Genomic DNA, 12,655 nt, shown 5'->3' on the forward strand with positions numbered 1-12,655 from the left:
TTTTACCTCGTATGGCCCAAACAGATCTACTGCTGTGAATTCAAATGGCCTCGCTGGTGTTGAACACTCTGGTGGAAGATTGCCCATAATCTGTTAACATTTCTTTGCTCTGGACTTTCTGCACAACACGCAGCTGTTCACAGCTTTTTAAGCCAACCTCCTGCCTTTAACTACCAAGGCTTTTCTCCTCCTTGTACACAGCCAGTCTGCTGAGTGTAGTGTCATTAAATGTAGCTCCTTCTTGGGCAGCAAGAAAAAGATCTCTCAGTGCATCATATTCTACAACAGTGAGCACAGCTTTCCTTGCCTTTACTGTTGCCTCTTCTTTTGGAGGAACAGTCTCCCACTTTGCTTTGTGAGGAGCTGACCGCTGCAGTTTTCTCTTCCATTCTCTTGCTGCTCTCCATACCCAGGCAAGGACTCTGATGAGCTTAGTTAGACTGCTGAACTTTCTTACATCAAGAAGTTTTCCTACCACGGAGCCAGCTGGATCTCTTTGGACTGGAGCTTCTTCTATGCTTTCAGGAGGTGTTAAAAGGGTTGTGGGCTTATCATCAGTGCTGCAGAAAAAGTCTTTCTTTGAAGCCTTTCAATGCCCTCCTTAGTATTTGTTGCAACTTCTTTTGCTGACTTTATTGGCCACTCCTCTAGGGGCCTTTTGAGGAATGATGGTCCATTTTACCACTCAAACCCCTTGTTTAGATTTTCTGGGGTTGCTCCTCTTGTGAGAATGTCAGCAATGTTAAACTCCCCTGGTATCCATTGCCAATCTTCAACAGATCCAGACTTTTGAATTTCACTTACTCTGTTTGCAAAGAAGGTTTGCTATCCATAACTGTCATGCTGAATTGCTCCCAACACTGTTTGACTGTCCAGCAGGTGGAACCACTGCTCAACCTCCATTCTGCTGTGCTTTTCAATGTATCTCCTCAGACGAGCTGCAAAGACTGCACCACAGATTTTTGCCTTGACAGGTTCTCCTTTCTGATTGAGTGGTGTGAGTTTTGCTTTGGATTCAACCAGTCTGATCTGGACCCCATCTTCTGTCTCCCACCAAGTACACCATGGCACCAAAGCTACTGTCACTTCCATCTGAGAATGTTATCCCCAAGGTTTCCCAGTCCAGCTGACTGGTGTGAGGTTTCTGTGAAAGGTGATTTGCCTTAGCTGCACATACTCTTCAAACAGCTTGATTGCATCCTCTCTAAGGCCTGGTGACAGTGGCCTGTTCTAAGTTTCATGAGTCAGACTTCCACTCCTGCCTCCTGGAATGCTTTTCTTACAAGTATGGCTCCTTTCTGTTTTACAGGTGTGACAAGGCCAATGGGGTCATAGATGCTGGCTACTTGACTTAACAGCTCCCTTCTAGTTAGGGGATTTGGAATCTTTTCCTTCACTTCTTCCCCGAGAAGGTTTCTGCCCACTCTCATCTTCTTTTTTCTTTTTGAAAAGTTGATTGAGGTCATCACATAAAGCTTGTCCTCCTCCACCAGGTATCCAACTCCAAGGGCCTTATTGTCTCCTTCCTTCAATTGATTTGGGAGTATAAGGACTCTTTCCTCTTCTGCCATTGTTTCTGGTGCATGTTTGTCTTTTAGCTGCCTCCCACTTTGGCCTGAATGGACCCATGGTTTCAGAAGAAATCCCCAGCTTTCAGGATCTCCTCAACCTTTCTAGTGCACTCGTCTAGTTTCTCTTGGTCATTGTGGGATGTCAGGATATCATCACATAGCAGTCCTCTAGGACTCTACGCTCCTCTTCAAGGTGGAAAAACATTGTCAGCCTTGCTGTCTCACGCATGGCCAGCTGTGCTATGCAACCTGCAGGACGATCACCAATGTTAACTCTTGTTATTGCAAACTCACCGATTTCCTCATCTTGACTGTCTCTCCAGAGGAATCTGTGGAGATGCATTTCTTTGTCTTCAAGCCACACAGAATTGTACATTTTCTTGATGTCACCCAGTGCTGCGTAAACTCCTCTTCTAAACCTGAGTAAAGCTGCTCAGATTGGGTTGAGGACATCAGGCCCTTTCAGCAAGAGATCATTCATACTCAAGCCCTAAAACTTTTGACTACTTTTCCACACAAGATGAACAGGGGTTGTCAGAAAGTGGGGATTTGGCGCCACCAGGTGACTTACGTACCATACTGGTCCCATCCAGTTGGCTAATGTCTCCTTGGAGAGCTTTTTCGCTGCACCTCTTTCCACCATTTCATGTACCTGCTGTGCGTAGGCAGCTTGCCACTCTGGCTCTCTACTGAGTTGCTTTTCGAGTGTGGTGCATTACTGTGTGCATCTGCTTTTACATAGGTGAGACCTTGATAATTTCCATTTCTCTCCCCTCCACCAGTGTCATTTCCTTTCCTCCAGGTTGACAGTTACCACAACAACATCCTCAACATTTTGGTTCACAGGCTACTCAAATACTGTCCCACTTCCACCATTCCAGGAACTCTCTGCCAGCAACTGTACTCTGAGTCTCTGCCTCAATGAGCTCTTCATATCTTACTGCAGCTGTTCTCATGGAGTGTGCAGTGTGTTTCTGACTTGTGTGTGGTTTTCTCTACTTTTTCAAAGAGATCTGGGTGAGCTCCAGCAACAGTTTTCTCCAGTGGGCTGTCCCAAAGGACAAGATCACTAACTATCTTCTCTCTTTGTGGAGCAAGTCGACCCTCTCTGTGACTGATGAGTTGCTCAATTTTTTCTGGTCTTTTCAAATCTTCTAGGTTGGTTTCTGGAAAGAACTTCTTTAGCTGCTCTGCTTTGACAACCTTTTGAACATTAGCTATTTCATTTAGACCATAACATACAAGTTGATGAACTTGTTCTGTGCCTCTGGGTGTTTTGACTCTCACCTTGAGAAGATAGCGTCTGCTGCTGACCCTCATTGCCATTCCTCCGACTTCATGGACAACCAAGATGATTTTTTTCACTTCTTAGATTTAGTCGGTTCGTAGCTTTGTGAGTGATGTAGTTGGTGTCTGATGCCAAGTTGATCAGGGTTCCACTTTTCTGGCCTGCATTGGCTGTTACCTCTAGCAGCATCATGATGACTGGCAATTCTTCCAGTCCACTTGCTTCCGTCAACCTAGCCTGATCCTTTTCAGCACAGTTTGTTACTGCAGTCATAGTAAAAGCTTTCTTGCATTTTTCTGCCATTTCAGGAGAGAGTTCAGCTATGAATTTCTCTTGTTCTTTAGTCAGCTTATGTCTTTTCTTACACTCTACTTTGCCTGCTTCACCTCTGGATTCTCCTTTAGAACACAGGAAATAATGATGGTCTGAAGAACTCCCCTTTCTGCAGTCTTTGTTTCTGCACAGGTAGGTATCTTCACACTCATTTTTCTAATTATGACATTTTAAACACCTTGTACATGCCCCCAGCTTCTTCACAGCATTTAACTTCTCAGACAGCTTCAGTTCTTTAAACTGTTTGCAGAAGAACAGTTTGTCTTTGCGTCTTGCATCTCCACAGTCACTACAGCAGCTGTCTTTCTTTGTAGAACAGGCCGAAGAATATTTTCTTTCAAACTTCTTGTCGGATTTCTCTTGTTTCTCACCAACACTAAGCTGTTCAAGTTTTTCTAGAATTTCTTCTTGGGTTTTCAGGAACCTGAGGAGGCTGTCAAAGTAGTTTGCAGGAGTGACATTATTGCCAGGGTTTACCATGAATACAAGCCAGTCCTTCTTTACAAGGTCAGGTAGTTTGCTTTCTATGCGCTTAGTTACCAGTCGGTTTTTGATCGCATCTGTCTCCCCAAGCTCTGTAAGGTCAGCCAGGGCTTTCTCCACAGTCTGGATCAGGTCAATAACTTTTCTTGGCTGATTCACTCTTACCACAGGAATTTTCTCCAGGTCTTCAATTATCGCCAGGGCAATTGTAGATTTGATTCCATATCTATTTTCAAGAACTCTGAAGATGAAGATTCCGCAGAATTGTATGTGGAAAGTGGAAGGTCTCGTGAGATTTTTTCATCTATGCTCTCCAGAAATTGCATCTTCTTCACCGCAATTGAGCCAGTTGGTTCTCCTTGCTTTTGAAGGTTCTTCCAGTCTCTCTTCCATCTGTGACAAAATCTCTTTTGCAACCATGATATCTGGGCAGATTAATTGGCTTGATTCTCACAATGGCTTGTGGTACCATGCTTGTTGCAGCTGCCATAGAAGTCATCACAGATACACCCTTTTGCTCCTCTTCAATTCTTTGTGCAAACACAAAGTCTGCTCTCCTTACTTCAAGCTTTTTATGTAATGCTTTTAGACCTGTGACTCTGCCATCTAGGCTGGACTTCTCTGTGTCTGGGATCCACAGCTCCCACGATGCAAGGCTTTTGGTGGCTTCCTTGACCAGCTTCTCCATAAACCCAAACTGCATTTCATAGCCATCACGATTAACAGCAGTGACAGGTGTTGCAGCAAAGTTCTCACAAGCCCTCTCTGCTTCTTGGATTGCAGCTGTAAGTTCTTTCTGCCCATATCGAGAACAGAGGTTGGTTGCTTGCTAAGCTCTCCTTCATCACCATCAGCTTCAACTTCTGCCAAGAGACCAGCCCTGTAGTCATCAATTGCTTCACTGACATTTCTTGCTTCAGACACAAGCCTCTTGAATTCTTCTCTAAGCTCTACTTCTGTCAGGCTCCATGCTCCTCTGCTCAGGAAATTAGCTAATTTTGTAAAGGCACTTTAAGCCAAAGTTCTCTCCTGCTTGAGCTGCTTGACAGTCTTTCCAAAAGCTTCTTCAGCCGTTTTGTGAAGCTGTTTCTTGTTGCAGTGCAGTCTGTTCCCCTCATGCATCAACAGCTTTCTCTGGTAAGGCCATTTATCCTCCAGTATTCACTGTCACACAGAGATTTTCAACTGTCAAGTTCCCTAGCTGATCAGGAGGTGTTGCCTGAACTTGAAAGGGCTGAGGTGACACCAGAGGACGCAGGACAACTCAATTCTTGAAGTTTTCTTTCATTTATTTTCTCCAAAACAAACAGGTTGAAAACCTGAACAAATAACAATAGCCAAATCAATCCTTTTGTAATCAAATAACCCATGAAAAACCAAACATGTTGAAACACTCAACCCATTAAAAACAATCCAGATTTTTAATGTCTATTTCCTGACCAAAAATCATAATTACCTGCTGAACAAAAACTGCTTAACTCTGCCCAACCCTAAATAGCATTCAAACTACTACAAACTACTACATCTAGACAGTTCTATCATATCTACTAATTTCATGCATAATTAATTCAAAATATCAGTTTAAATTTACTTTAATTGTTTAAATAAAAAAATAAACTGACCGGTGGCGTCTCAAATGTCTCCTCTGATCTCCTGATCTGCTCCTGCTTCTGCTGCTGCTGCTGCTGCTTCTGCTCTGCAGCTCCTACCCAGTAATATAATTAAGTAGCATGCTACACACCTGGTGCATGCTGCATGTGGCTGTCTACTCTGCAGCACAAACAACTAGGAAACCCAAGACCCACCCACCATATTAAAAAAAAAAACAACAACAACTACACAACTAAACAGTAAAATTTCCTTTATCATTTTTGCTTGACACTGCTCATATCCTCCTCAGAAACATGCGCCTCACTCCCCTCAGACGACTGCACAAATGAAGCAACTGCCTGCTCCAAGTTCAGAGAGCGCTTCATGGTTGTCCTCTGGAGAAATGACCAGCCAAGTTGTGTTTGAAGTTTAATTTTTCCCTGATCAGAAGGAAGCCTTATTGGATGTGTGGAATAGTATGTTTTTGCAGGTATGTAAACAGTTTTTTGTGTGTGTGGATGTGTGTGTGTCTAGCAGCAGTCCCCTCAGGAGAATAAGGAGCATTTTTTCTGACCTGGGATTTTACCAGCAGTGAGGATTCATCTGAGAGTGAGGACTGATTAGGGAGGGAATTCCCTCTGGACACAGAAGGACCCTGCACAGGGATGTTTGTCTGCATGTGTTTGTGTGTGACAATCGAGAAATCTCAGGTCAAATGGGCTCTGTTTATGTTTTTTTTCTTCTCAATCATATTAACTCATTGAGTGCCATCCCTGTTACAAAATGGAAAGTGCCTTGTGCCAGAGTTTTTTGCCATTTTGAGTCATCTTTCAAGACCCACAGAATATTTTGTACTATGATTCTGAAAACATCAAATAGCTCAAATGAAAGAAAACACTATATTTCATCATGGAAAAAAAACGTTTGTTTGTAGCTTGCTCCGTTCTTGATTTATCTTCAGTTGAATAGAGGCTCACCAAAAAGACCACTTTTTGACCTCGCGGCATTCTTTAGCCTCTTTGCCGGCCGAGGCAGATCAATAAAAGTGCCGATCCCTGGATTCGCTGTCATTAAGTTCAGTGTTTGTTTCAGTGAGTAAGCAATTTCTCAGGCAAAAGTTTAAAGTTTCTTCCAGCATCTAAGTTAGAACTCTTAGCTTAGATTACCTCCGTAACGATCGCTCTGCTCTTTGACCCCAGGGTCTCCACCTCTGATGTTTGATCTACCATCACTTCCAACTGTAGTGTTCCGACTACCTATCCCAGAAGCCCCAAAATTACTCACAGGGAGCGTGAGCGCGCCCCCTTGTGTCAGCCGCCGAAAAAACACTTTGACATATATATATACGTCAATGGCACTCAAGCGTTGTTTTTAAATGACGTATATATACGTCGATGGCACTCAATGATATAGCGCCACCATTTTATATCAGAGCAAATATACCAAGACCATTTTATGGTGTTCATATTTATTACCTCCGCCAAGGAGGTTATGTGATGGGCAGGGTTTGTTAGTTTGTTAGCAAGATAATTCAAGAAGTTAAGGACGGATTTTGATGAAATTTTCAGGAAATGTCAGAAATGGCATAAAGAAGAACTGATTAGATTTTGGGAGTGATCCAGATCACTGTCTGGATCCAGGAATTTTTTTAAAGGATTCTTCACTATTGAGAGATAGGGCTAATAGTGGAGGTCTGCACTCTCTGAGTGCTTTTCTGGGTTATTCATTTATTAATTTATTCAGCTTATTCATTTTTTAAAAATCCCCAAATACCAACCTAATCCAAATATAGTATGGCACAGGGCAGAGCGTGGCTCGTTTGGTGCATAAATTACTATTGTGTTGATTGAAGACAGGAGTCTGAGACAAACTTCCTTTTGGACAGCTAACCCCCAATTTCCATATACAGCGTGAGCGCCACGGAATGCCGGCGAATCGTACTGCAAAGCACTTCGCTCCCTCTCCAGTCTATCAGAGCATTTCCATAGCCGGCACTCCAGACCGGCAGCGGCGTGTGCCTGGACCGGCACTTCACTCCGCTTCGTTTCAGATGCACTGCAGGTCTATTTTCAGTGCCAGCCGCTGCCAAACCTCGTAAATTCACTGTCGTTCAGAAAGCACCAATCATGGAAGTCACAAGTGTAGAAAATCCGTTCTTTCAAAATAAAACACAATGTACGGAGTCCCGATTGTAAATCATCATTATCTACATTACGTCTCATCCTGCAGCGAGAGCAAATGGTCATGAGAGGTCAGTGGGTCATAGAGCTACAACTGCACCATTGATGGGGAAAAGTTAACTTTCGGGGATATTTAGCCAAAGAATTTCAAGAGTACCTTGATGCAGACAAGATGGCCGACATACATCCAATCCATACCGGAAGTCTCAACCAGAAGTCCGTATGTGTAAGGCTAGGCTTAGGCATTAAAACCTGAGTGGTTAGGTTCAGGGTAAGGCAGTGGGGAAGGTGATATATTTGAGATCCAGCACCAAGGGTTAGGCTTAGGCGTGAAAAAGACTGACAAACACAGGCAGCTGAGTCCAACATGAAGAAGAAACTTCCACTTGGGACTTCCGGCATGGATTGCATGCATAGCGACGCCCATGTTGGTCACCTTGACTGCAGTTGGGTCCCTCTCAAGAATTTTGCATAAAACCACAGATCCTTTAAGCAAACATTAACCTTTTAACTTCTTAATGTACTCATTCAATTGCGGAAGCAATAATATCATGACTTACACCTGAAAGGATGATAAATTAACCCCAAAAGGTAAAATAGTCTGCTGTTGACATACTATCACTGCGTAAACATGCAGTTCTCCCGTGATCTCTTCCTGCTGATCAGGACTGCGTGCCGCGGCGCTGCACTCTAGACTTGCTTCCAGTGGGCGAGGTCACTCTCTGGAAACCTGCGGTGCTTCGGTGCGCTGCGCGCACGCTGTATATGGAAATCAGAGGTAACAATCTGCACTATGGAGTAAGGAATTCAGGACCTTTGCATAAAGGCCTGGCTATTATGGGGGCGGCAATACTGAATTCCCACAAGGGGGCAATATCGACTAGGTAAGATAGGAGAATAAACAGGCATTAGCCAGGATGACTCAGCAAGGACTGGGGTCCTTTACTCCTGCTCACGTTTCTCTTAGCTAGTTATTCCACTCCTAACTGCAAAGGAATGAACATTGTATGCGTTGTATGCGAAGCTGTAAGTTGTTGTTCAGTTCATAATTCATATTTCATGACATTTTCAGCCATATGCAGTGTATTTGTGCACATTTAAAATGTGTTTTATGATGTCTTATCCTGTTGATATTAAGCTAATGCTAGCTTGCTAATGTTGCTGCATTTAAATGCTATAGCATGTATATTACATGCCAGTGAAGTTTTATATCAGGTGTGTGTTTCTGTGTTTTTAAGTGTCTTTGTTGCTTTTCATTCCTAATAACAAAAAAATTCTTTGATGTTTCAACTCAATTTCAGGAAGAAGACCATCCTGCATGGGGCAAAGCACCTGTGATGAGAGACTTTAGAAAAGACTTGCAGTCCACAAAAGTCGAACATCAACCCTGAACCTCATCTCCCATCAACCCTAAATCTTTTCTCCAAAGCTCGATCTACACAGACAAAAGTGAGACGTCAGAGTTTCAGAACGGCCAGGAAGATGTTTGTGTTGAAGCCAAAGGTAATTAGGGCTGTCAATAGATTAAAATTTTTAGTCAGGATTAATCTAACAAATTTCACAGTTAACTCAAGATTATTTGCAAATGAATCACACTTTTTTGTCTGTTCTAAATGTAACTTACAGTACTATTTCTCAAGATTTAAATACCCTCATCAACATGAGCGGACAAAAATACTTTCTTTATGCAAATGTTTGTTCATGTCAACAATACAAAACAACAACAGATAATGTCCAAAAATTCTCTAGTCTAATTTCAAAGCTCCAAAAATCTGCTGAGAGCATAACATAGCAAACTCAAGCCCAACAAGGACAACAGATGGAGATACTGATCTTAATGTAAGATTACTGAATAATACCACAATGTAGTGTTTAACTCCAGACTCCTGGAAGTTACTCCTCTGTTGTTCTCAGCAGCTGAACACAGAACAGCAGATCTCATCATAAAACGTGGACATAAAGAACATGGTCAGTGAAGTTTAACTCACTCAAAGATCATTCCTGATCCTTCACACTAAAGCAGAGAATTTCAGCCTCACATAAAGGCTCACAGAAACATCCCTTTACACCAAGAGGACTCACAACAGGATGATACAAAAAGAGACTAAATACAGTTTGAGAATCACACTACAGATTACTGAGAGAAGTCAAGTCTCCTCTGAGAGCTCAGCAGTAAGGCACAGACACATCTAACGGTGTTTCACTGTTCTGATGGGGTCAGAGGTGAGTAAGATGGACACATCTGCCCTACTCAGGAGAAAAAGCAAGTAATTACTTAAAAAACATCTGCTATTATTTAACAGCTTTTTATTTTACAACTAAAAAAAATGCTCAAATGTAAAATAAATGCTGACAGTTAAAAATTACTGTCATCAGTCCAGTAGATTTCCTGGAATGATGTCAATAAACACACATTTGAAACTGCTTTTCAAAACTCATGAATACAAAGTAAAAGAAGTCTCAATGGAGAACTTTTAAGGTGTAGTAAGAAGACTTGACCATCTTTTCATTCTTCAGATCATAGAAGAGCTACAGATTTAATCTCAAACATTTATTTCTTCATAAATAAAGGGGACCCACAGTCTAATAATGCCTTTTAGCTTATATTATGATATTCTACAGAGCTTCTTCACTCTCAGGCTCACCTGTTTTCACCTCTGCTCACCTGTCACACAACAGCCTCTCCTGCTCTATCTCCTCCTCCTGCAGAATCTTTGACACTTTAGCAGGATCTTGATTTACAGTTTTTTAAATTTGGCATTCATTTACAGTTCCAATCGATCGTTTTTAGTTAGTTTCGTTTTCTCTCTGAATACTTTCACTTTCAAGCAGGAGCTGAGTTTAGTTTAGTTTATTTAGGTCCCCATTAGCAACAGCAAGGCTGCAGCTATTCTTCCTGGGGTCCAACAAAATTATACATACAAGAAAAAAAAAAACCCATATACATATATACGTATCCAGTATCTTACATCTTACTAGTATATCATATATCAAATATCTTGTAATTTCATATTTCAAAATCCAACATACAACAGTATGTCTCCTTAATATACACATACATCCAACACAATACACATATAGATATGTTATCTTACATCCTGTACCCTGTATCACACATACATATATATCTCATATCTTACCTCTATACATTTAATATACATAAATATACACATACAAATTCACACAGTTGTTGCTTCCCAGATATGTCCTCATTTTGATAGATGCTGTTTTACCAATATTTTAAATTGATTTATGTTAATGGTGAGTTTGATATATATAGGCAATGAACTCCATTCCTTCATACCTCTATAAAAACAGTGTTTTTGATGGCATATGTTCTCGCTTTAGACATTGTAAAGTTTCCCACAGCTTCATGTCTGGAGATGTATTTATAAATTTCTGTACTAAGAGAAAGATTCTTAAACAAAATCAAAGGTGATTTTGAGACAGAAATATTTCTAGTGAAAACGATCAGTGAGTATAATAGTCTGTCTGACCAATAGCCAGTTCAGATGTTTATGCATTGAAATGATATTTGGTGTTATAGTTGCATCTGAGTGCTGTACGGGCAGCTCTATTTTGCATAAGTTGTAGTTTGTTTAGCATTTCTCCAGTGGCAGTTGACCAACCTGCTGGGCAGTGGTCAAGATATGCTAATGTAAGTGCTTGAATAGTGTTATTCATTATATCTTGAGTCAGAAAGGTGGCATGTCAAGGCACACTGGCAGTCAAGTGGTTAAGGCACGCACCATGTACGCAGGCGACCCGGGTTCGAATCTGGCCCGTGGCACTATTTTCTGCATGTCTCTCCCTGTTTCCGACTCCATCCACTGTCCTCTCTCTCCAATAAAGGCATTAAAAAGCCCAAAAATAAATCTTTAAAAAAAAAAAAAAGAAAGGTGGCCTGTCTTCTCATAATAGATATACCTCTACCCATTTTCTCAATTATATTATTGATGTGTTTTTTCTATGATAATATATTATCTACTGTTACGCCCAGAAGTTTGGTCTCATGTACTTGATTTACAGTGTTATCATTTATTTTTATATTTAACACAGGATTTCTATCAATAATATAATTTGATCTAAGAATCATGCAATTAGTTTTTGATATATTCAGCACCAGCTTATTTGTTCTCACCCATTCAGCTACAGCTTTCAATTCATTATTTAAGAGTGGGGATGGAAGAGAGGTAAACGGAGCTATAGGAGATGTGATCGGACCAGTCAGCTGTCAATATAAAGGGTCAGCGCAGCTGTAGAGCCAGTTCATAGCAGATATAAATAAATGAATAAATCATACTGGCCCTAAAGTGAGTCGACCCACCGGGAAATGCCCATTATGCCAGATAGCGAGTCCATCCCTGCTTGCAGAGTTGTCTGAGCGTCTCTGTTGTAAATAATCCAGCATGGCTAAGGGGGCAGCTCTCTGCATGGCGGTGTGCTTGGCCAGCAAGTGGTACGGGCTATGTAAGACTCTATGAACTCCTGGTAACTCAGTTAATGTCGACAGTAGGAGCAAATAACTTCAGTCTTATCTGGCTTGACCGAGAGCTGAACCTGCTTTTCAAAAGTCTCTGTCTTTTATTCATTTCTGCTCGCTTGTACTGCATCATGACAGCACCGCTTCCTGATCTGGCAAACTATGGGATGGGTCAAGGGTCACACAGAATGCGCATGCATTAATCATGGGACAAAAAATTAGCGGCATTAAAAGTAATTTGAGTTAATGCGATAACTTTGACAACCCTAATATATAGTTGCAAGAAAAAGTATGTGAACCCTTTGGGATTTCTTGGATTTCTGCATAAATTGGTCATAAAAAGTGTTCTGATCTTCATCTAAGTCACAACAATAGACAAACAAAGTCTGCTTAAACTAATACCGCACAAAATTTGATATGGTTTCATGTTTTTATTGAACAAACCATGTAAACATTCACAGTGCAGGGTGGAAAAAGTATGTGAACCCCTAGGCTAATGACTTCTCCAAGAGCTAATTGGAGCCAGAAGTCAGCCAACCTGAAGTCCAATCAATGTGATAGACTGGATGTGTTGGTTAAAGCTGCCCTGCCCTATAAAAAACACACACCAGTTTTGAGTTTGCTGTTCTCAAGAAGCATTGCCTTATGTGAACCATGCCTCGCACAAAAGAGCTCTCAAAAGACCTAGGATCAAGAATCGTTGACTTGCATGAAGCTGGAAAGGGTT

Source organism: Cheilinus undulatus, linkage group 8, assembly GCF_018320785.1.
Source record: "Cheilinus undulatus linkage group 8, ASM1832078v1, whole genome shotgun sequence".
Classification (NCBI taxonomy): domain Eukaryota; kingdom Metazoa; phylum Chordata; class Actinopteri; order Labriformes; family Labridae; genus Cheilinus; species Cheilinus undulatus.